General features: G+C 41.1%; 1 long non-coding RNA gene across 1 annotated transcript in view; it reads left to right on the forward strand.

Annotated features, from left to right (window-relative positions):
- Positions 1–25,416, forward strand: part of LOC132119283 (uncharacterized) — a 319,186-nt gene that overhangs the window by 254,216 nt on the left and 39,554 nt on the right. The window lies entirely within an intron of this gene.

Here is a 25,416-nt window from a genome sequence, read left to right on the forward strand (position 1 = left end):
ATGGGTATGAATATTTTCGCAAGGCACTGTATATAGTTTATATTATAGTTTTATACATTAAATTGTCCTGTTGTTGTCACACCCCTGGACTCTTTATGTGTGTTTTTGCCCCTGTGACCCAGTTTCTGTCTCCCGTGTATGGTTTGATTCCCAGGTATGTCTTTCCCTCCACATGTGTTCAGTGTGCCCGTTAATTTAATTATTCCATGCACCTGTGTTTCTCCTATTATCCTATGTATTAAAGTCCTAGTCATTTCAGTCTGTGTTTGTCAGGTTTACCAGTTACATACGTGTGTCTTCCTCCTGTGTCCCATGCTAGATATACCCCTGTGTTGGGTTAATAAAGAGTCTTATTTCGCTTATCCTCGGCTTCGTGTTCCTTCCGGCACAGTACTGTGACAGTTGCACCATCATTTCATGATTTTTGTTAGAACTAAAAGATGATGGACACATTTTGTACACTACTAAAATATGTAGTGTACTGAAATTTGATTAATTAGAATACATAACGTAGAAACATGCAAAGAATTAAAAATAAAAATAAATATATTTACAAAAAAAACAACAACAAGAAGAACATAACAGACTTGCATGTCTAATTGGAGAGCTGTATCCACCTCCACATTGATGTTGTGTATCTTACAGTGCTAGAAGCTCTCGAAGGACAGAAGAAACATTGTGCTGGAGAATTGAGTGCAAGTTTTCGTCCTTTCTACACCAAACACAGCCCACCACTTCATCAACATGCAGATCTTCGTCTCATCAACTCACATCAAGGCATGTGAAGAAATGAGTCCCCGCTTTCCCATCAAACAGGTGTTCACACAGGCTGAACACCTGCCCAACCGCTGTCAACCCTTTCCATGCCGAGGAGACCCACACCTGGATTAATACTGTTTAGACCCAGAATGATCATTTTCATACTTATTTGCTAACGACTCATGGAGATTGAAGCGAACTTCAACACTGAGTTAGCAGATGGAGAACGATTCTCATGACGCACCGATTCTGATTTGAGATTAGCTTTGTACAATTATTTTCAATCAAATACTTTATCTAAATTAATTTCAAAGTGGAAAAGGAATGTGCTTCAACTAATTCTGATATAAAAAATATAAAAATAAATAAATGAAATAATAAATGCAATTTAAACAAAGCACAGAGATTTGTACTAATTAACCATCCAATGTGAGGTCAAACCAACCTTTTTTGTTCTACAAGGATGATTGCAACAAGAAAATGTGAAAATTGGTTCGGAAGCAAGAGAAAACTCCTCGGAGAGTAATTAATGATTTTTGTGATGCTGCCTTGAAGGTGGAACTTTCTAAATTGCATCTCTAATCAGTATAAGCACTGTTTGTGTCAGCAATAACTGCCTTCAAATTAGCAGTTCTATCATCATTAGAGTTCTTTCCCATGATGTCTGTGACACTGATAGAGATCAAGGCCAAAAGGCTGTTTTATCAGTACTGTGTCCTTGTAAATGATCTTTTTTAATCAGTCTGGCTTTGAAAAGATCGAAAAAGTGAGTTAAGGTGCAGAAAAGGAGTAAAACAATCAAGTGACGTTGAATTATATAAACAAGTCTATAGCTACTGAAGCTACTGCACAAGACTAAAATGTGTGAAAGCTTTAGTAACAACTACAAACCCTCATGACAATTTTGCAGACAATTTTTGCAAATATGTTACTTTTTTTCTAGGATTGATAAAATATATGATGATATATATAATGAATAGAAAGTTCAAGAGAACATTTATTTGGACAACAATTTATTTGGAATAGGAATGTGTTGTAATATTATAAAATGTTGTACTGTCAATTGGTCAATTTAATGCATCCTTAATGAAAAAAAAAAAAAATATATATATATATTTATTTATTTTTTATTAGTGTACGTAAAACCAATTAATAAAGTTGTATTTTCAAGAATGCCATTCTTTTAACAAGGCATGTTTCTTTATCATGAACAAAACAAAAAAAATTCCAGTATTAATATTCTCTGGTGTAGCATGACTTGCGTCGGTGATGTTCGATGAGCATGTGGATGAAAAGGCAACCTCAAAGCAAGCAAAGTGCTCAAAGTTAAAAGCAACCTTTCCTTGACCTTCCTGAGGCTGATGATCCGTGTATCTGCAGACACAGCAGACCTTTTGTGCCGCACTTTGGGTTGGGCTCAACGTTGCCCTTGAGGAACTTACTAGTACAACTAGTTTTGTCTCTGGTTTTTCAGCATCAATTATCTTAACCGACAGAATATGTTGAGAAAAAATAAATAAATAAGTGAGATGAATAAATGAGAAAACGCACTGAAACTTTGGTCTAGGAAAATATATTCACTATGGACTTAACACCACTGTTAGGAGGAAAACATACTTAAACACCAGCTAAAAGTAATATAGGCTGGAAATTAAGTGAGCTGTGTGCAGGGGCGTCACTAAGCTTTTCACTTTTGTATTATTAAATATAGTTTTGTATTAAGTAATAATGAATCAGGAGGAGTGTCATGATACATAAATTAGAGTAAGCGTAGAGTAAAGGTATTTTTGATTTTCTTGATTTATACTATTGTGGCGAGTGGGGCGGGGCCAAGGGACGTGGGAACAAGGAGTGAGGCCGGCAATGATTGGGCAAATCAGTGACACCTGCGACCCACTGCCGGTCTCGAGTCCCACGTAGGAGATGGAAGGATATAAAACTGGAGCGACGACAGTGAAGGACGAGAGAGGACCAGTCCTGGGCTTTTAGTTGTGTTTTGGTTTTATTTTGTGCGCATCAGTCGTCTGTGAGGGGCTGGTGCCCTGTTTTGTGTTTATTTTGTAATTAAAGTTTAATTTTGATTGTCTGCCGGTTCCCGCCTCCTTCTTCCGGATGATTAGGAAGGTTTAATTCATTACAGTGGTGCCGAAGCCCGGGAGAAGGAGGGACGCGCTGCTGAAGATCCCTCGCCACTGTGGTGAATCCGCGGTGCCATCGAGCAGGCGAGGAGGATGCCGCCATGGACGCTCGAGGCGGTGGACTGGAGCGAGTTGCCGGGGACGGGGGACTCCTGCCGGCTGCCCAAAACCGGAGGAGCCGTCCACCGGGCGGCGAAGGGGTGTCGTGCCGTCCGCCGAGGGCCGTCCAGTGCCACCGCCAGGCACCGCGGAGGAGATCGGCCAGCCGGTGCAGGGCCGAGCAGCAGTGCGTCTGGGAACCGGAATTTTTTTTTTCTCTCTCCCCTCTCTCGTCTCTGTCGCTCCTCCTTCCATCTCCTTTTCTCTCGCATCGTCTGTCCTACCCCCAGGTTCCCGCAGGTTCCCGTGAGCGGTCCCTCCCGGAGGGAGGGTGGGGGGGGAGTAGAGCGCAGTCTCGTGGGTACCCCCCGGCCTGCGAGGGGCGATGGGGGTATGTGGCGAGTGGGGCTGGGCCGAGGGACGTGGGAACAAGGAGTGAGGCCGGCAATGATTGGGCAAATCAGTGACACCTGCAACCCACTGCCGGTCTCGAGTCCCAAAGAGGAGATGGAAGGATATAAAACTGGAGCGACGACAGTGAAGGACGAGAGAGGACCTGGGCTTTTAGTTGTGTTTTGGTTTTATTTTGTGCGCATCAGTCGTCCGTGAGGGGCTGGTGCGCTGTTTTGTGTTTATTTTGTAATTAAAGTTTTATTTTGATTGTCTGCCGGTTCCCGCCTCCTTCTTCCGGATGATTAGGAAGGTTTAATTCATTACAACTATTTATACTAGATTTGTACTTTGTACTATTTATACTTGATTTATAGAAGTGGCAAATTGATAATTCATGTTGTTATTTTTAATAAATAGAAATAAATATAGAACAGATTAATCATATTGCCAATAGACAATTACATTAATACATGGTTTGTCTATATTCTTAATGAATATTAGCTGGTTAGTTAAAATACTTAAAATGACATCAATTTTCATGGGGTGACTTTATGAATATCCAACCGTATTGTTGATTATAAAGGCTAAAAAGCTAAAAAAACTAAAATAATTTATATTTCATTGTAGATGGATATACGAAATTTTTTCTTGTCGGGAGTAGGTCTGCAAATGAGCAACAGTCAGGTGAGAATAGAACGTAGACAGCCTCTCACACACACAATACCACTGTGTTCCCAAGATTCATTTCAGTCATTGAACCCTGACATTGTTTTAATTGTCTGCCAATTTCCCTGTACATTTTATAAGAAAAAGCAGTGGTATCGTCAAAGGAAAAAATTCCTATATGAGGTTATATGTGAGCATAGAAATGCAAACAGTAAAATGTTGTGTTTGTACTGGAAACATGTGTGCGTGTGTTTGTACAGTGAATGAATCAGGAGGTCTTCATTATAAAAAAATAAAAGAAATCGACATTCCCTATTTTCTAGTGGTCACATCCAATAATTATTTTTTTATTACAGTGTTGTATATGGCTCATTCAGTACTCCTACTCCCATATATGAAATACAGGGAATACAATGGAATAGTGGATTGCAGTAAGGTTAGTGGCATACCACCCTACCCTAATAGTCAAATAATATTCTTATTGGGGGCTGAGCCCCCCTAAAATCAAAATCCTAGAATCGCCCCTGGCTGTGTGACCTTGGTGCTTTAGTAAGTTGCCCTGCTCTGTGCAAAAGCACTTGGTGTAAGGAAATAAGAAATGAGCTCCAGCTCGTGCTGCAGTCTTTGAGTGGTGCCAGTTATCCAATAACCCTAAAGCAAACTCAAAGATTCAGTTCAGAAAACCACAGTCTGGTACAGGACTCATAAATACAATCTCAACACAGTGGAAACAGCTCCATGGTTGACATGCATCATTTCGAGGGCATCTCAGGTGCGTTAAAGTCGTTATTCACTGCAGAACGAGCTGTGCTAATTGTCTGCTTCAATACCTGTGGACAAAACGTTCCTTTGGTGCTTGCAGGTAAAGGCTCTTGGGGGCCACAGAAGGTCTCGAGATTACTTTTCTGCCCGCTTCAAAAAACTGCCATTGTAAAGAAAGAGGAATCTATCTTCATTCAGACTGTAAGGGGATTTGAGGGGTCTTAAATGGTGAAGAAAATAGTGACTACTGGCCACTGGAAGAGAGCTGAGGGAATTCACACAGCAGCTAAAAGGACGATTCCATGAGGTCAAGAGGTCAGGGAAGAATACAGGAAAACTAGCCTTTCATTTTAAGATACTTTTTTCTAAATATCTTCTTCTGTCTTCTGCAAAAGTAAAAAAAAAATAAAAAAAAAAAAGATACAAGGTCTAGAATGACAAGAGGGTGAATAAATGAAGACTTGAATGAAGACTGTACCAAATGCACACAGCAAGATCCTCTTAAACTGCTGCTCTACCATGACCATAATCAGCCCAAACTTATATAAAAAAATAATAATAATAATAAGTGATTACAACTTAATAACTGTAAAAATGGTGCCATCAATTAAAAAGAGCCATATGAAAGTATTAACCTATTTTTCTCTCAACTTGAATAGATAGATAGATAGATAGATTATTGAATGTTTCTAAATGTTAGCTGTATGTAGTTTTTTTGATGATTGTTTTTAAAATATTAATAAGCAGTGAAAAGTTTTGTTTACATAGTACAAGGCATAGTAATGAAATATTATAAAGATTATAATTATTATAAAATTTTACAGAAATTAAAAAGTGTGTTAAAGAAAATTGATTGATTGATTGATTGGTTGATTCTGAATGTTAGTTGCATGCAACTGTTAATTGCCAACAACTGTTGCCAGCATTGATAATTCTAATAATAAATCAGCATATTAGAATTATTTCTTAAAGGTGCCATCTGTCATATCTGGCAAAAAAATCAAGTCATACTCCACATTCCATACCAGATGGGGGCAGTATGCCTCAATAAAGTGAATTTGTCTACTCTAGAGTAACAAACGAGAAACGGCAGTCTCTATGCTATGCCCCTACCTTCACAACAACCCTAGAGCATAGCTGAAGCCTATAAGACAGCGGTTCTCAATTGCAGTCCTCGCGCCCCACTGCTCTGCACATTTTGAACATTTCTCTTAGCGCTTCAGACATTTGTTCTATTCGAACATAAGTGCCCTGCGAAGTGGACATCACAGGATATTCAGCCATGATTCCAGTTCGAAGTGAACGTAGCTATATGTTCCAATCAAAGTGCATTCAAGTGTGCCAGACGTGAATTTAAATTGTATTGATTTACAGAGGTATATGATGTCACAGTTGTCCATGTTTAAAGACGCTGCACAGCACAAATCAGTGAATGTTTCGATGTGAGGTAAACTTCAACAGATTTCTCCTGCTCAGGGAGTAGGGAGCAATGAACAATTGGAACACAGTTCATGCACGGAGTTCATTTCTAATGAGCTGATTATCTGAATCAGGTGTGTTAACAAAGAGAAACGTGCAAAATATGCAGAGCAGTGGGCGCGAGGACTGGAATTGAGAACCGCTGCTATAAGAGGACGTTTTGCCTCCAGAGGAACGTTGGGTGATGTGAAGTGATTTTGAAACATGACATCTTCAAGCTACTCCCCTTCACCTTTACCAGTGAATATGTTCATATTCGTTTTGTTCATGTTACATTGAGTTGTATATACACATTATTTTAATTAAATTAATTTGACAGACAGCATTCTGTCAACATCAGACAGCTGATGTTGACCAAGCTAGCGCCAACCAACGTAACCAGAGCTGCCAACTCTCAAGCATTCACCGTGAGACACACGCAATTGACTCTTTTCACACGCTTTCATGCAACACATCAATTTTCTCACGTACAGAAAAACCACGAAGCAAAGAGGACACGGAGACCAACAGACTAGACAGAGCAGGTTACTTATGATATTAAAAAATGGGTAAGTTATAGATCTAAGTAAGTTATAGAACTAATTATCAAACGCAGCTACGGTTAGCCATCGCTAACATTAGCACGTTTATAGAACAGCCTTCGATACATTTCTATGTTATAACTTCCCGAAAAAAAAATACACAAACATATAAAACAAACTTCTAGCGAAATACTAACAGCATCTAACTTACCAATCCAAAAGAAATGTTGCAAGTTCGGTGTCGAACCTCATTTCTTTCAGGTCCATCAGTTGTCTCCAGCGATTGAAAGCAGTGCCGATGTTTACTCTGGTTCGGCTCCTTTTCTTTTCGGATTTGATTTGTGATTCCGAGCGCGGTTGTTTCCCTGTAGCGGGTGGTGGTCTCTTGCCAAGGGCTTAAGTCATCCTTGCGCTCTCTTCCCTGAACTGAAATGAAGTAGTGGGCTGTACTTTCCACATGATTGACATCAGGTTCAGGTACGCCCACAAGCCGTGCGAGTTATTCGTGTATTGCAGGTTGGCTGGTGGTTATGTTGCCCGCATACCGCCTCCCATGGCCGAAACTGGTATTACGACACCTGTCGGGCCGGGGCTAGTAATGCTACTGTTAATTAAGGTTGACATCTCTGCAGCACTATAACTTGAAATTTTTTTAATGACATCATCGCCCTTATTTCTTCTCATACTTTTGATGCGTGTAGGTCATTGTTTGTATATTTTTACCTCAATTTTTGCACATGGCACCTTTAAGGACAATGCGACACTTTATACTAGTAATATAATAATATAATAATAATAATAATAAAGTAAATTTATGTTGCAATAAATTCAATAAAATGTATTGCAATTTTAGATAAACATTTCCAGGCACTGACCCCTGACCAGCAAGTCTTCCTTGGTCAACTCGTGTCACTAGAAAGTCCCCACATTTCCCCAGCTTTCAGTAGGGAAAATGACTGGCTTCAGTGCATTAAGAATTGCATTCTTGCACATCTTAGTATGCCATGGAATCAAGCTTCTGCTGCTAGTGTAGAAGACGGTACTTAAGTTTAATGGTCTTGTTCATGAACTGTCTTCATCAGAAGGCAAAGTCTGTTACCTTGGTATATCAACATTCTTCCTACAGGGTAAAAACTGGTGTAAAAAGGCCATAAAACTCAAACAGAGTTTTAAGCAATGTTGTTTAATTCATCACAGGGTGTACTGAACTCCATTTTTAATCATTTAATTGTGAATAATGTATATGCAGGTGAAGACAGCATGTCGAGTTATTACAATCTGTAAAATTAATAACCAAAAATGTTGTGTTGCTCCGCCTGGAGGATATTCATATTGTGTTATAGTTGATGAAATTAATATTGTTTTTAATACTGTTTGTGTGCGTGTGTCTGTACGCCACATAACCACAAGGCATCTCAACTGAGCAAATAGAATAATTTAATTTAGCTTCCAATTACACATGCATTCCTACTTTCTTTTACTGTTTAATTAAACTGTTGTAAACTAAGGTGGCAGACAACCTTGACTATATCAAATTTGATCTTTTTTTTTTTCATGGCAGCAAAATGCAGTTTAATATTGTTAATTCTCTCCAATTCTTATCTAAATTGAAATATGTCAAACTCAGAGGCAAAAAAATAAATAAGTAAAAAATATTGACTGTTTATTGACTGTAGAAATAAAGTGGCTAACTACAGATCCAAATCATGTAAACACCACAAAGCATCTAATGTAGGAGAACACGCATCAGTAATTAAAGTATTTTTGTAAATTTTCACAGCATTTGATTGTGTATTAAGATGAGTGAGTGGTAAAGGGGCTGCTGGGAAGCCAGGTTGGATGTTTGGCTCCGCATAATATTTTCCCAGTGTGAGAGTAGTTACAACTTTCAACAACACTCTATTTCCTCCGTAATTGTCTGTTGGCAAACCTTGTTTCCGTATCCTGCTATGTATTCAGCCCTTGAATCTCTCTCTCTCACACACACACACAGGAGCGGGCACGCCCCTCCCCGGCAGCTTGGAACAGGTTTAGGGACCAGAGACAATGACGGTGACAGGTGTTTTCATGCACAAAGCATGTGTGACTGGGTGTCTATTAGGCAGTTAACGGACACAGGCCACATTTCCACAATACAGCCGAACACACGGCTAATCTCAAGAACACGAAGGAAGCTCCTTTCCCGTCACAAAAAACACAACCTTGATGAACCAAAATGCTGAATGAAACATAAAAGTAGTTTAATGTTGTTAAATATTAGCTAATATAGCTAACATATAGATTACCATTCAGAAGTTTGGGGTCATTAGATTTGTCACCGTTATTTTTATTTTTTTAATGCTCACCATAGCTACATTTATGCAATCAAATGCACAATAGGTTTTATAAAATGACTGAATGCATAAAATGACGGAATGCAAGAAAGAAACAAAGAAAGAGAGAAGAAAGACATCTTTTCTTAATCTTTTAGTCAAATGTAAAACCAAAAAAAATACTTACAGCAACAGTCTTTTAAAAATGAAGAACAAACCGTTCTTCATAAATACAACATTACATTTCCCTTACACACCACTTTTCTCTGAAAGTTAAATCACACCAAAACATAGTAAGAAAATTCAATTTTCAATCTATTTGCAATTAAGCCATTCAACATTTTCAATGGGTCCATTCCACCACTACCTAGTAGTTTATTTATTTTTTTCTAGTCTTCCAAATTGACAGTTTTGCTGTGCCTAAAACATAGTTTAAGAGACTAAAATTTTCTTTTTTGACATTCTATACTTTACACCTTCTAAAAAAATAATAATTAAACATTCTGAAAAAGTTTCACCAAAACCTCTTAACCATTCCATCAAAACTTAAAAAAAAATGCTTCCAATCATTTACAATTCAAAAACAAATGTTCCACAGTCTCTTCTTCACCACAAAACTTACACTACCCTCTAACTGCTGGATTAAGGTGAGATACATATCTGTTTGTAGCTATTGCCCCATTAATAAGCCTCCACTGCAAATCCCCAGTCCGCTTCTCTAGTAGAAACTTATAAAGGGACCTCCACTGATCTCTCAAGGGGAAATTTGGCCCAAATCTCCTTAATTGTTCAGTTCAACGGCTGTGCCTTCTTCAGTGCCTCTTCATGAACAGTCTTAACACATATGTTATATAAAACCATTTTAGACATTTCATCAACTGTCCATGTCTCAAAAGTTTCAAAGCCCTCTATAGATTGGTCTTCTAACACACTGGTGTCACAAGTTGACAAAATTAACAGTTTCTGAGGTCTGTTCATTCAGATCTTCTCTTTGTATATGTTCTCTATAATGTCCTGGCAAAAAATAACATATTTCCTCCAAAAAACAAATAGCCAGGCATCTAGATCGCAGTCCTGTGAAAACCATTATCTCCTCCACAGACTTCCATCCCTGCGAACTGACCAAATCTTTTAATTTTGTACAGTTTCTTCTTCTGCATGTTCTCCTGTACACTCTTTGAAGACATCAGCGTACCACAAACTTCTGGATTATGAAACAGAGGCTCCTCCAACACCCAATATTTAGGGATTTCAAAGACTCTTTTAATCTTGAAAGCTTTAGCCCATGCTTGTAACCATGGCTGTAGCCAGCTATGAGGTCACCGAGGTACGGACCTCGGAATATTTTTCATGTTCGAAAATAAAATTTGTTCTCTGATTGACTAATTTGCTGCTAAACTCCTATGAATGCCTACATGTATAATTCAGAATGTTTAGCTTCTGTGATATGAAAATGATCGCCACGAGATGCTTATGTAGTGAGAGAGTTTTAAGAGTGTTGTGAGCGATAGCACTAGACGCAGCCTCCGTGTTGCCAGATCTAGCTATTATAAGCGTTTTTTGATTCCACTGCTCCTTTCATATTCCACTGTTTTGTCTATCTTGTGTATGACCATTGTCTGCCTTTTTCCCCATTTACGTTTTAGGATTTTCCCTTGCATAATTGTTTGGATTGGACTGCCTTTCTGGTTACGAACTCTGACATTCTCATGTTAATGCTATCTGCCTACTGTTTTTGTCTTGTCTACCAAGGATTATATTAAAATACTGCATATGGAATTTAACTCGGCTTCCGCCTTATTACACCCATATTCATAAAGAGGAAGAGACAGCAAAAAGCAGAAATATATAGGCCAGAATATATATATATATATATATATATATATATTTTTAAAGACAAACCTTCCTCAATCTAAATCTCTTTTAATTTAACCACAGATTTCACATTTTTCAGTATCTGAAAAAAATATCTCAAATTTGTACTGCTCTTCCAAACGACTCATCCAAAAAATAATTTATCTCTTGTAGAGAACAAATGGCTCTTCAATTTGAGAGCCTGTTTCAGAAAAACCTGATATCTGAGAGAATGTATCCTCATCCCTCTTTTCTACTTTATTTTCATCCTCTAGTAGGCCTTAAGCATTCCAACCCCACTAGTACTTGCAGTCTTAGAACTCAAAACATTCCCATTCCTATGATCTTGTACAACTACAGACTGACTTTCATCTTGTACTGCATTTCCATGAACCTCAATTCCTTCATTATTACTCTAATGTACTTCAGCTATAGTCTGATCAGTTACCATTGCCGTTTGTTCTATTTGACTGTTCTCTCCAGCTGGCTCATTTGCATCAGATACTACATTATCCTCCTCATATATGTTTACTTGAACTTCATGAGGACAAGCAGTTTGCTTGTGGCCAATTTCACTGCATTCAAAACATTTAAATCCAGCGGTAGAAGCATAAATCATAAACAACTTACCTTCATCCACTCGAAACAATATATCCAGTGTTGGCTCTTTTAAAAACATCACATGTTTCAGTTCCGAACTTTTACAACCCAGTGATATGATTTATAACGGGCTCGCGATTCTTCAAAACCTAACGAATTCTCTTAATATCTTCATAGGGGATGAACAGCAGCACATTCAAAATAATTACTTTAAACGTTAACGTAGCCAAAGGAAGAAATGGACAAAAACCTCCATTAATCACAATGCCACTCTCAATAAGTTGTGCAAAAAGTTGCTCCTCTTAAAGAAAAACAACAACCGCTTTTTTCATCCTAGACGCTGAAGATATATTTCCACAAACAATTTGTTCTCTCACTGCTAATAGCATACTTTCCACTGTAACTCCCTGTTCCGGCACACACCTTACAACATGGCAGAGTGAAGGAGATGGCGCACGCTCACCTGGGAGCGACGCCATTCTCACACTCACCAATTAATTTGAAAACAACACAAACCAAAATCTAATTTAACAAAATTTTAATATTAAAAAAAAGAACGAAAATAAAGAAAAAGATAGAGAAAATATGAAAGCGGACAGTTGAAACTAACGTTTTTCCCCTCCACCACTCTCCTACATCTCGCAAGAAGAGAAGAGAAGACAAGACAAGAGAAGAGAAGAGAAGAGAAGAGAAGAGAAGAGAAGAGAAGGTTACCTAAGACTTAAAAAAAAAAGTTACCCTTCAAATAATTGTTAACTAATACATATAAAAAACTTAAACATATTTTATTGCAGCTCATTTCCAAGGCAACACTGCTAAATTTAATTATTCTCAGGATAACTATCGTCAAAGACGATTGACCATTAACATACAGTTTGGATTGGTAGTATAGTTCTGTTCTGTGAAAAACTAACTGACCTTCCATGCATTCTAGTAAGGATAAGAGCAGGGAGAGGAGAGATAACTCCCTTAGGATAAACAGAACAGAACCAGCATAAATGCAGAAGATATCATTAATGTTCTTAACGACAATTGAATGGAACAACATCATTCAAGATAAAGGAGTCTGATTCAACAAGCAATATCAGAAGGCCAAGTCCTGACTGTGGACAAAAGGAGGAGCTGGGGATGTAGGAGGGTAATTAGCTCCTGAGTAATGTGGAAAACGTACTCGGTTACTAAACGTAACCTCGATTCTCTCTAGAAGAGCGAACGAGTACTGCGTCTTAGCTAAGACGCTACGGGAAAAGTCTCTTTTCACGAAATACTGAAGCAAAAAATTATCCTTAATTTTGTATTTTTGTAAAGCGCATTTGCAGCAGTACACAGCCATAGGCGAGACTGCTCGTTCGCTCATTGGCTTGTTCTGCGGCAACTGCACAGCCTATCGAGCGCAGGCTGATGCAACATCAGACCAATAAGGGCTTCGCGCCCTTCTTGCCACTTCCCGCCGAAACGGGTGTGGCTCAACCTATAAAAGGAGCTCGAAAAGGCTAACTCACCTGATTTATTTAATCGCCGAAGCGAACCAGAGTGAATCGTACGCATGGCAGAGAACGCAGTACTCTTACGAGAGCTCTCTCGTACTGCGTCTTAGCTAAGACGCTACGGGAACCTGATGTAAAACGCCGTGCGCGCAGGGATCACACACCAATAAACCTGAAGCAACGCCCAGGATTTACAGTGCACAGTCACCTGAGGGACTCACAGAGAGTCCGGGACAGAAAAGGGGGAAAGCCCTCCATCCCATATCTAGCAGCATCCGTAGATGCGGCAATATGACATCACACATCCGAGGCAAGGCCTGACCAATGTGGCAATGCGGGTCTTACGCAATACTGCCCATATAACAGTCGGCAGCGCATAGTGCTCATGAACTCAGAATTCCCCTCAGGGCCCTGATTCTTCTATACCGACAGCAGCCTTGCTTGCAAGGCGGGAACCTCCAGTTTATAGAACCTGATAAATGTAGACGGCGAGGCCCAACCCGCCGCCATACATATATCCTGCAAGGAGATCCCAGTAGACCACGCCCACGACGAGGCGACGCCTCTTGTGGAGTGTGCTCTGATGCCCAACGGGCACTGAAGGCCCCTGGAAGCGTAAGCTAACGCTATAGCGTCACCTATCCATCTGGATAGAGTCTGTCTCGAAACAGCCATTCCCTTGGAACGTCCACCGAACGAGACAAATAGCTGCTCCGTCTGCCGAAAGGCAGCAGAGCGAGACACATAAGCTCTTAAAACCCTGACAGGGCAAAGAAGACTCGAGTCTCCATCCTCCCCTGACACCGGCAGGGCAGACAGGGCAATAACCTGAGCCCGAAACGGTGTGTTGAGGGATTTCGGCACATAACCGTGCCTAGGTTTGAGTATGACCCTTGAGTCATTGGGCCCAAACTCCAAGCATGACTGGCTCACCGAGAGCGCGTGCAAATCACCCACACGCTTCACAGAAGCGAGAGCCAACAAGAATACTGTCTTGAACGACAGATGCTGAAGGCTAACCGATTGGATAGGCTCAAAAGGGGGACCCTTCAAGGCCTCCAAAACCGCCGCGAGGTCCCACATAGGGACTGACGGAGGTCTGGGAGGATTCAGCCTCCTAGCTCCTCTGAAGAACCGGATGACTAAATCGTTCCTTCCTATTGACTGACCGGACGCCGTTTCAGAAAACGCCGCGATGGCCGCCACATAAACTTTGAGCGTGGATGGGGCTCTGCCCTTATCCAACAGCTCCTGTAGGAAGGAGAGGACCTCCGTCACCTCACAACTAAGGGGTGAATAACCTCGAGCTGTGCACCAGCTGGAGAACACCGACCACTTCAAGGCATACAGACGTCGTGTCGACGGAGCTCTAGCCTGAGTGATGGTATTTAGCACTCCCACTGCGAGATCAGCGGGTAACCGTTGAGTGCCCATACATGGAGGGACCACAACTCCGGTTGAGGGTGCCAAATCGAGCCCTTGGCCTGCGAGAGGAGATCTCTCCTCAACGGTACCAGCCACGGGACGACATCTGCTAGTTGCATCAAATCTGGGAACCATGGTTGGTTCTTCCAAAGAGGTGCCACAAGCAGTATTGAACATCTCGTTTCTCTCACCCGTTCTATCACCTGCGGAAGGAGGGAGACGGGAGGGAACGCATAAAGCGGGCAGCACGGCCATTTCCGTGACAGCGTGCTTTCGTTCTTGGAAAAGAACGCGGGGCAGTGAGCGTTTTCGTGGGACGCAAAGAGGTCCACCTCCGCCATGCCAAATCTCTCCCACAACAGCCGGACTGTTTGCGGGTGTAGAGACCATTCGCCCGTAGGGACATTGCCTCTGGACAGCCTGTCTGGACCCAGATTCTGCAGTCCAGGCACATGCACTGCTCTCAGCGAGCGCACGTTGCGTTGAGCCCAAATCAGGAGGCTTTCCGTCAGCCTGCACAGGTTTCGGGACCCGAGACCGCCCTGGCGATTTATGTAGGACACCACGGACATGTTGTCCGAACGGACTACGACGTGGTGATCCTTGATATGGGGACAAAAGCGAGTCAGCGCGTTCTCCACTGCCAGCATTTCCAGGCAGTTGATATGATGGAGCTTTTCCCGTTCTGACCATAGGCCAAAGGACGGTCTGCCTTCGAGCAGCGCTCCCCATCCCGAAGTGGAGGCGTCCGTCGGCACAATTTTCACACTCGGGGAAGTCCCCAGGCTTACACCTGATCGGTACCAGCCGTTCGCTGTCCAAGGTGCTAGAGCCGCAACACAGCTCTGATCGACCTTGAAATGCAGCCGGCCAGACGCCCACGCTCTGCGCGGCACCCCAGCCTTCAGCCAGAACTGCAGGGGACGCATGCGGAGCAGGCCCAGCCGCAGAACCGGAGATGCTGAGGCCATGAGACCCAGCATCTTTTGACAGTGTTTGAGCGACACAGTCGCGCCGCAGCGGAAAGAACTCGCTGCGCGCTGAATGCCCATTGTGCACTGTGGTGACAGTCGCGCCGTCATGGAACACGAGTTCAGAACTATACCCAGAAACAGGATCGTCTGACTGGGGTTCAGCGAACTCTTCGCCCAATTGACACTGAGGCCGAGCTTCTCGAGGTGATCGAGTAAAACGGCCCTGTGGTCCACGAGCTCCGCTCGTGATCGGGCCAGAACCAGCCAGTCGTCCAAATAATTCAGCACTCGTATGCCTCTGAGTCTGAGAGGAGCGAGCGCTGCATCCATGCACCTCGTAAACGTACGAGGAGCTACGGACAAGCCGAATGGCAGGACTGCAAACTAGTATGCCTGGCCCTCGAAGGCGAATCTCAAAAACCGCCTGTGGTTTGACGCTATCTGTATTTGAAAATACGCGTCCTTCAGATCTATTGACATGAACCAGTCCCCTCTGTGAATCTGCGCGAGGAGCTTCCTGGTCGTGAGCATTTTGAAACTGCGTTTCATCAATGCCTTGTTCAGCTGTCTTAGATCCAGTATGGGCCTGAGACCCCCGTCTCTCTTGGGCACCAGAAAGTATCTGCTGTACAGCCCCCCCTCGCTTTGAGCTTGAGACACAGGCTCTACAGCCCCTTTGCTCAACAGTTTTGATATTTCGGCCCGAAGTATGTGTGCTACTTATGTTTTGACCGTAGTTTCGACGCGCACTGAAAAGCGCGGTGGGCGTCGAGAAAACTGTAGCGAGTAGCCTCTCTTTATAATGCCTAGCACCCAATCCGAAACCCCTGGAAGCGCTGACCATGCATCTGCATGAATGGCTAAGGGCTGGATGCGACACGCGCTCTGTTGACTGGGCAACGGCGGTGCTCGAGTGTGCTGCGCATCTGAGACTGTGCAGAATGTACGTGCACGGGCCTCGTTTTTACAGAAGCCCCCCGACCGATCTGTGTCGATCTTATGTGCGCTAGCCCTGTGTGCAGGGCTGTGCTTACATGCGGGGATGGGCACTGGGTAGTGGGCATCGTCACTGCATTTAAAGCACCATCGGCCGTGGCCGGACGAGCGTGCACGGGTTTCGTTTTTACAGAAACCACATGACGCGTGTGACAAAGTAATTGTGGGCACTGAGGGGTGGGCACGTTTACTATGTGGTGTGCGCGACCGACTTGAGTCGACATTATGGGCGCAGGCCCTGTGTGTAGGGCTGTGCTTACTTGTGGAGATGGGCACTGAGGAGTGGGCATCATCACAACATTTATAGCACCATCGGCCGTGGCCGGAACACCAGAAAAAACACTCTTTTTGTGAAACATCTGGGTAGCCGTGATAACGGCTTTTGTGTGCAGGCAAGCGGGCACTCGTGCAGGCTTGCGCATTGCAGAAGACACTGAGGCATTCACAACTCTTGGAACTGCAACAGCGGCGCGCTTGGGTGAGAGCTCGGCCGCAGCGGAACTGGAACACCAGCACTTTCCCAGCAGTGCTAGGATGCTTTCAGGGCTTCTGGCTTTACCGCAATCCTCTGCCGTGGCTCCCGCGGTGCGGGGCGACGGCTCGAAGAGCGAGAACGGGGTCCCGAGCTGCGTTGCTGACGCTGTCGTGATGGCGCAGCAGGAGGCGGTGGGCGTGACTGAGAGCTCTGTGGGGCCGGTCTAGAGCGGTTAGCTGCAGAACTGGAGCGCTTCGGCAAGAAGTGCTTGAACGCCTGTGAAGCTTTCTGGTCCTCGGCGAATCTCTCCACAAACTCTTTGACGGAAGATCCAAAGAGGCCGGCAGGAGTTCACATGAAACAACAGTGACTACATTTTTGCTAAAGATATCTTCAACAAATGAAAAAATATGGGAAAAAAGCAACACTACCACTACAGTGGCTCTTATTTCTCATGAAACGTGTAGATGAAACGATGGTGTGCTGGGACATGGTATAAAATGTTTGATAATTATTTTTTCATTTGCTTAAATCTCCAGGTTTGATTATGTGGAAGTTAAAATGACACTAAAACATAAAATTAGTTTAAAAAAAATTACCTTTAAGCCTAAACATTTAATTTCCAACTTGAGAGGCATTTTAACCTACTCAGTCAGCACCCAGAATACCGGAAGTATATGAGCCTTTACATTCATTTCCAGTAGAAATGGAGAGAGGGTCATGCTGGCCCTGTGTGTTGACAAGCACGTCTAGCTGTCTTTATTTTAAGGGTTCAGGCGTGAGCCTGTGTAAACAAGCAGCTGTGATTGTTTGTCTGTAACGTAGTACACATACGTGTGTGTGTGCTGCCTGTTAGTAACACAAACCCAGAGATCAGTGATGGTGGCCTGTTTGATGAAATGTCAAGGCGAGGCTGAACACTAATAAAAGGATAAATAAGACAAATGGAGCCATGAGAGTGTGGGTTGCCATTACTGAAGGGTGACAGCAAGGGTGATAGCAAACACCGTCAGCACGTTTGACACGGAAGCCATTCTCTCAGTCATCTGGGAAGGATATTGAAAGGCTCACATTAAAGGTTACACCAAAATGAACAGCTGAGAGAAGACACATGCTGGAGGAATCCAGAACATTACGCAGAATTCTGCAAGGATCACGGATCTGTGCTATCATGGCACATACTGCAATATTATTTATTGATATGTATATACAACGGATAAGGCCCACACATTTTAGGTGTGAAGCGGGGCTGGGTGATATTATATTGAGGTGATATTCTATTGCTTCTTAATAGAATCTTCTGTCTCAAAATACTGAAATAAATACATGAACTTCATCTCCAGAGCTGCTCTGAGAGTCACTTCACTGTTTCATGAAAAATAAATAAATAATTAAAAAATCAAATACACACTTAGAGGGCATTTTGATGATACCATTTTAGATATCAACTAAAAAGGTTTTTTTTTTTGTTGTTTTTTGCATTTTGACCACTCATTTACTCAACAACAGCGTTCTGGGGGCCTGAAAACCTACATTTTTGAAAACAGTTTCAAAGATACTGATACGATACTGTTATTGATAATGTTACTGCCTCCTTGTAAAATACAAAACACAAATCATTGTGAAAAAAGGTATAATCATTTGCAAGTGTAGTATGTGTTTGCTTAGTGTTTGTTTACAAAGTGACATTGACAGCAGCCCACTGGCCTTGCATATATAATATACTGTTTTAAGTGATAGTCACAAATCTGTGTGAATGGAGATAATTTTAACAGAGTTGTTGTCTGTATGAAAAAAAAAAAAATTTATGGAATATCATACAAATAATATTTTTTCATCCATGTGTTAATGTATACAGTTCTATTCTACAGTATCTTAATTGACAAATTGTTTTTTGTTTTTTTGGAAATTGTTAAATTTATATTAAATTACATTTTAAAATATTTATTGAATTGGTAAAGTTTTATTAGTTAATTTCATTAGGCACCATTTTTGATGTTACATTTCTATTAAATCATAAAGAATAAAAAAAAGAAGAAGAAGTGAGTCACAGAATTTAGATTTAGTGGGGCCCTAAATTAAAATGTTGTTCACTCTATGGAGTTTAATTGTGAACAAACATGTTTGCATTCATTTTGAAGGCCTAATAAACATGTGGCAATCAGTTCATTCCATATTATATTAATATCAATATCATATGATATGAAAAAAAAAGAAAATATATATACACACCCAGCTCTAGACTATAGTGTGTGTGTCTTTGATAAAATTGTCTGACACTCAGCGCCACACTGGCCGATAATGAAGTAGGCTACAACCTGGCTTCCGAAACAAACAAGAAATCGTGGCACATAAATATACATGAGTTTGCAACAATTAAAAACGTATCAAAATTGCATTTGAGGAGGACAATGACACCGGCAGCAGCTCAGCTATGGGCCATCTATTGGAATGGAGATGTAATTTCTTCGCAAGGCAGTGCATTGCTCTTTCTCTGACTTTATTGCTTTGCTAATTAAACTTTTTTTTTTTCCACTTTTCACTCAAACCGAGCAACTGATACCGCTCTGGAGATAGCATGTCTCCACATAAACCCTATGCCTCCCTTTCCCAAAACAACCTCTGCTTCTTGAAGGCCATCAGAAAGTTATTCATTAATACCGGTGCACCTGGCACAGCTTGCTGGGCGGAAAATAATTAGCATTTCGACAAAACTAATCTTCATGCCGTATACATGTTGTTGTCTTTTAATTTATGGGTGGCTGAGAAAAGGCAATAATGCATTAATTTTATCAAAGCTCCCCAAAGGAAAGTAGACAGAGAGGAAGCAGGAGAGACTGTTCTTGGCTTTCACCCACTCTTTCTACCTCTTCTCATTCTCTCTCCCTCTTTAACGAGCAGGATGTCAGATGATTAGCATGCTAAATGGCTCATCAAGCGCTGCTGAAGTTGCTGCAGTATCTGCCTCGTAAAGGCTCATAAAACAAAGAGTTCCTGATATTCAAACCTTCGCCCACACACCTTTCTGCTGCAGACTTACAAACTTCACAGTCTGGCTTCCATTGTTTTGTAAGCAAATAAACAAAAACAATAAAAGACAACCACACTTGGGGTGTACTTACATTTCTAGTTATATTTTTTCTACATATCAAGGATTTTGGGATCAAAAGTTTCTGAATGTAATGAAATTTAACTTAATATAGTTGGTTATTGTTTCTTTCAGCTAAATGTAAAACAAATAAATAAATAAAACTTGAAAGCGGTGTCTGTTCGATTGTTTTAACCATTTTTTATTACATTATTGCCTTCAAAAAGTTTATTTTAAATACTGCACCATGTCAAATGAAGTGCACATTTCCACATACTCTTTAAAATAATATGAGCAGAGCCGGATTATCCATAAGGGCACTTGGGCCAGTGCCCAGGGGCACCAACCATTCAGAACAACTAGGGGGGCACCACATGACACAAGCTTTTCGTAAATTGTTTTATTATTAACATGAAATTCTTGAAAGACCATACATAACTCGCTTATGAACACTAACTTAACAACAATAATAATAATAATAATAATAAATTATAAATAAAGATTACATGACCACTATCAGTCATCCCCCCCCACCCCCTCTGTCCCCGTCTGTCAGAGTTGAGTTGGTCCACAACAAGTACGCGCAAATGTGTCATTTTTTTAACGGCTACAGAAAATGAATCAAAATGGATAGACGTCAATTGAGTGGTTTTGCAAAAGAAAGTTAAAGAAATACAAGGACGCTAGACGTTTAGCTACAATTCAAAATGTTCCAGGGATCGAAAGCTTTTTTAAAACGAGTGAAGAATGAGCTCAGGACCACAATGACACAGAAGCGATTGACTCTCCCCATTTACCATTGAAGTTAAAGTTAAAACATTACCGTCTACAGCCGAGAGAGGGCGCTCTATGCTGCTCAGTGCTCCTGTAGTCCAGTGGTTCTCAAACTGGGGGTCGCGACCCCTCGGGGGGTCGCGGAATGATTTCAAGGGGTCGCGAGTTGGTTTGAAAAAAATCTGTATTTTCTGATTACAAAAAAATATTTTTCAATACTAAAAAATTAAGATTACAAATAAATATTTTTTTATTTCTAAAGACAGAAGTGATTAGAAGGCTTTAAAAAATGTTTTAAATAATATTTCGTGACTCTAAGATATGACGTCACCGTGCGGCGACTGATTGCTTGTTATCAATACTGCACGCAACTGCACGCGGAAACTGCAACTGCAAGAATGGATAAATTTGTAATTCGCAAGGTTAAAAATGTTGAGGAAATTGTGGACAGTCTGTCTGAATCATCTGAACCATGTACCTCTACAAAACACAAGAACAAGACCCCTTCTGACCAATGTAGGAAACGTCGGAAATATCAAGAGGAATTCATAAAGTACGGATTCACTTGCTCTACTGTCAACGATGTGGACCATCCTCAGTGTGTAATCTGTTCAGAAGTGCTTGCCCATGAAAGTATGAAGCCTGGAAAAATGCAGAGACATTTGGAGACAAGACACACTGCTTGTGTTGAAAAACCTATAGACTTTTTTCGCAGAAAAGAGAAGGAATTGCAGATTCAAAAACGTACACTCGCACAACAAACCCAAATTACTGCTAATGCTCTGAAGGCATCTTATGAGGTGGCATACCTGATAGCACAGTCCAAAAAGCCACATACGATCGGGGAAACCTTGATAAAGCCCGCAGCTGTGGCTATGTGTCGGGCCATGCATGGTGAGAAAATTGCAAATGAGCTTATGACTGTCCCATTGTCGAATGACACGATAGCTCGCCGTATTCATGACATTTCAAAAGACATTAAGAGTCAATTGATTAATAGGTTAAATGGAAAGAAATATGCGTTACAGGTCGACGAATCTACCGATGTGTCTAATTCTTCTCAGTTGCTGGCATTCATCAGATACACATTTGATGGCAAACTGCACGAGGAAATGCTCTTCTGCTCAGTGCTGGAGGGGACTTGTACCGGCAGTGACATTTTCAACAAGCTGGACACCAGACTAAAAGAGATGCGACTTTCATGGGATTACTGTGTTGGCGTATGTACTGATGGTGCAGGTGCAATGGTAGGTAAAAACAAGGGACTCAAGGCAAAGGTTTTAGAAGTGGCTCCTCATGTTAAGTTCACGCACTGCATAATTCACCGTGAATCTCTTGCTAGCAAAGCACTTGATAGTGAGCTTAACAGTGTTCTCAAAGGTGCAATCAAAATTGTAAATCACATAAAATCACGTCCAGTAACCAGTAGACTGCTAGCCACCCTTTGCAACGAGATGGGCTCGCAGCACGAAGCGCTGCTGTTTCATACCGAAGTCCGGTGGTTATCTCGCGGGAAGGCACTCGGCCGGCTTTACGAACTGCGTGAGGAAGTGCACTCGTTGTTGAAAGAATCTAAATCTGAATTCGCGCACCACCTGACAGATCCAGATTGGTTATCAAAACTTGCTTATTTGGCCTGTATATTCGAAAGGCTTAACATGCTTAATCTTTCATTACAAGGTCCAAACACAAACATCTTGACACTGATTGAAAAAATTGATGCATTTGTGAAAAAGCTGGAAAGATGGGCTGAGCGAGTTGAACCAGGTAACGTTGAGATGTTTCCTGAGCTGCATGAACATCTGGAGGAGAATGGACTGAGTCTCGGCAACCTGAAAACACACATCACTGGTCATCTCCACGGCCTTTTGGAACAATTCCATAAGTATTTTCCAAAAGAGACGCAACCAGAACTGTATGACTGGATACGGCAACCATTCACTGAAACTAGGACTAATCTCCCCACAAAACTGGAAGATGCTTTGCTGGAGCTGTCCAGTGATCGGACATTAAAAACTTTATTTTCCAGTTCCACACTGCCTGAATTTTGGATCGCAGTAGCAGAAGAATACAGAGAGTTATCCGGTGTGGCAATGGATGTACTGCTTCCCTTTGGCTCTACTTATTTGTGCGAGCAGACTTTTTCCGCTGTTACATACATGAAAAATAAATACAGATCACGTCTTGATGTTGAGGATGATCTGCGAGTAGCCGTATCCAACATCAGGCCTCAGATTACGCTTTTGTGCACCGAAAAACAAGTGCACCCATCCCACTGAAAGGTAAGCCAAATTTATATACAGTAAATATTATTGAAGTTTGTTTCCGCCACGTTAGAAAATATTTGAAAAGATAATTGCATTTTTTTTTTTCTAAAAATTGCGAGTTTACATCTAGCTATTCTGACTTGTTTTCTCATAATTGTGAAATATAAACTTGCAGTGCGAGTTATAAAGTTATAAATGATATAAAGTTGCAATTACCTTTTTTATTTTTTATTCTGTGGTGGAAACAAGCTTCCATAGGAAGTGGATGTGGATTTAAAACAACTTTTTTTGTTGTTTATTGTTTGTGTATTCTGTGGTAGTGGGTCGCGAGTTCTCGTCGATGTTAGTTTAGGGGTCGCTGGCTAAAAAGTTTGAGAACCTCTGCTGTAGTCTACCACTGAAAACATAGAGTGCCCTCTCATGGCTGTAGACGGTAATGTTTTCTCTTGGTTTTTGGTTCTAAATAAATGAGACTTATAGTCCAGTGCGACTTATATATGTTTTTTCCCTTGTCATGACATATTTTTGGACTGATGCGACTTATACCTAGGTGCTACTTATAGTCCGAAAAATACGGTAGTTGGGGGCTTTTGAGGTATAGTGCCCAGGGGCACCACACTGTCTTAATACGGCCCTGAGTATGAGGTCATAAAACTTGAACACACAACTGGTAATTGGTGTTTAAAATTGTTTTAGATGGATTTCACCATATTAACACAATGCATCAAAAGTGTTTAATGTCAACTACCTGAAACCACTTTACACATACATTTAGAAGTAATGGCCATTGCTGGCAGGTTTACATTTTTTAAGGGATAACAAATGAAATATAGAGTGAATTCATGTATGAACAAGTGAAAGTGAAAAAGTTTGCTGCCATCCAAAGGCAAAAGACTGTAACATGGATTTTTGTTAAAAATTAGTTATTGATATTTTTGGGACATTCAAAACATCATTTATCATGTGCATAAGTATCTTAAGTCAATTTCATAGTTTTTCCAAGAAAATAATGGGTCGTGTCAACTGTAACTTCCATAAGCCCCTAAGAAACCGACACCCTCAGAAAGTATGGTACAAAACTGTACCTTTTAGGGTACAAGTGGCCGTCGCTGGGGTGGTACCCTGAAGGGTACAATTTTGTAACAAAATTGTACCTTCTAGCTTTGTACCATTTAAGTGGCAATTTTGTACCCCAAGGAACAATTTTGCAATGAAGGCAAAAAATGAAGGCACAGTATCCTCGGTTACTGTCTAACCATTTTGATTATTTTGGTGTCTGTGTGCATGCATTAATAAATAAATACCTTGGCTAACAAATACACAATTTTATTTAGAAATGTTATTTTAAAAAGATTATCAACATTGTAGGCATCTAATGCCTGGTAGTCAACCTCTTCACCTCGCAAGAGGACAGTCCATTCATTCTCACATTTCACACAGTATGAATAAAAATGACGACAAAAAGAAGTCGGAATTAAAAGCTTGCCACACAATAACCAGTCTGTGTCTATGTTAAGAATGTACTTAATCTGAAAAAACAATGGAACAGCTTTTGCATGCAGATGACCCACAGTAAACACATATTTGACACAATATTTGACATCATTAAGCACTACTTCTGTTACTCTGAGGAAATACTGAGAACAGTATTTCCTTAATACCTCACAAATAGGAACATAAGAGTAACTTCCAGTCTTTTTACCACTTAGATCTCTTAGTGTGTACTGTACAGGTTCAGTCATCTCAAATGTTTCTTTACAAAACTCTTTTAACGTGTTGAGACCTAACAAGTCTTGAGGCCTCTGAAAAAAAGTTTGGGGACTGTAGCACTTCTTGAAGTTCTGGACATGCTGCAAGATCAAAGCCATTTTTTTCTAGATGATATGCAAGAAATTCATCATAGTTCTCTTTGAAAAAACTAAACAGGAAATTAACATCATCCAAAATTTCTTGCTGCACTGACTGAGGCAAATGATTTTTTCTCTGCATTTCAATGTGAAGGCAAAAAGATTCTCTCAAAATTGCTGCAACAGCTCATTCATGTTTGGGGCGCTGAAAAAGCAACATCAGTAGTACATTCTTTCTCAATCTCTTCAAGCAGAGGCAGAGGGTCAGTAGTCGTAGTAGTAGTCTGTTGTAAAACCGTATTTTTATGCTTTTGGTAAACATGACATCTAAAGGATGCTTACTTCGTAAATGATCTCTGACAGTCATCAAGACCACAAGTAATTGAAAAATTTGCCTCATGTGCATGAAGGAGACCAATGTGCTGGATTAATTTGATGATTGTAAATGTTCTTCGAGAACATTTAGGGCAATTGAACAGGCAGGGCATTTTTGCTGATGT

This window comes from Carassius carassius, chromosome 38 (assembly GCF_963082965.1).
Source record: "Carassius carassius chromosome 38, fCarCar2.1, whole genome shotgun sequence".
Classification (NCBI taxonomy): domain Eukaryota; kingdom Metazoa; phylum Chordata; class Actinopteri; order Cypriniformes; family Cyprinidae; genus Carassius; species Carassius carassius.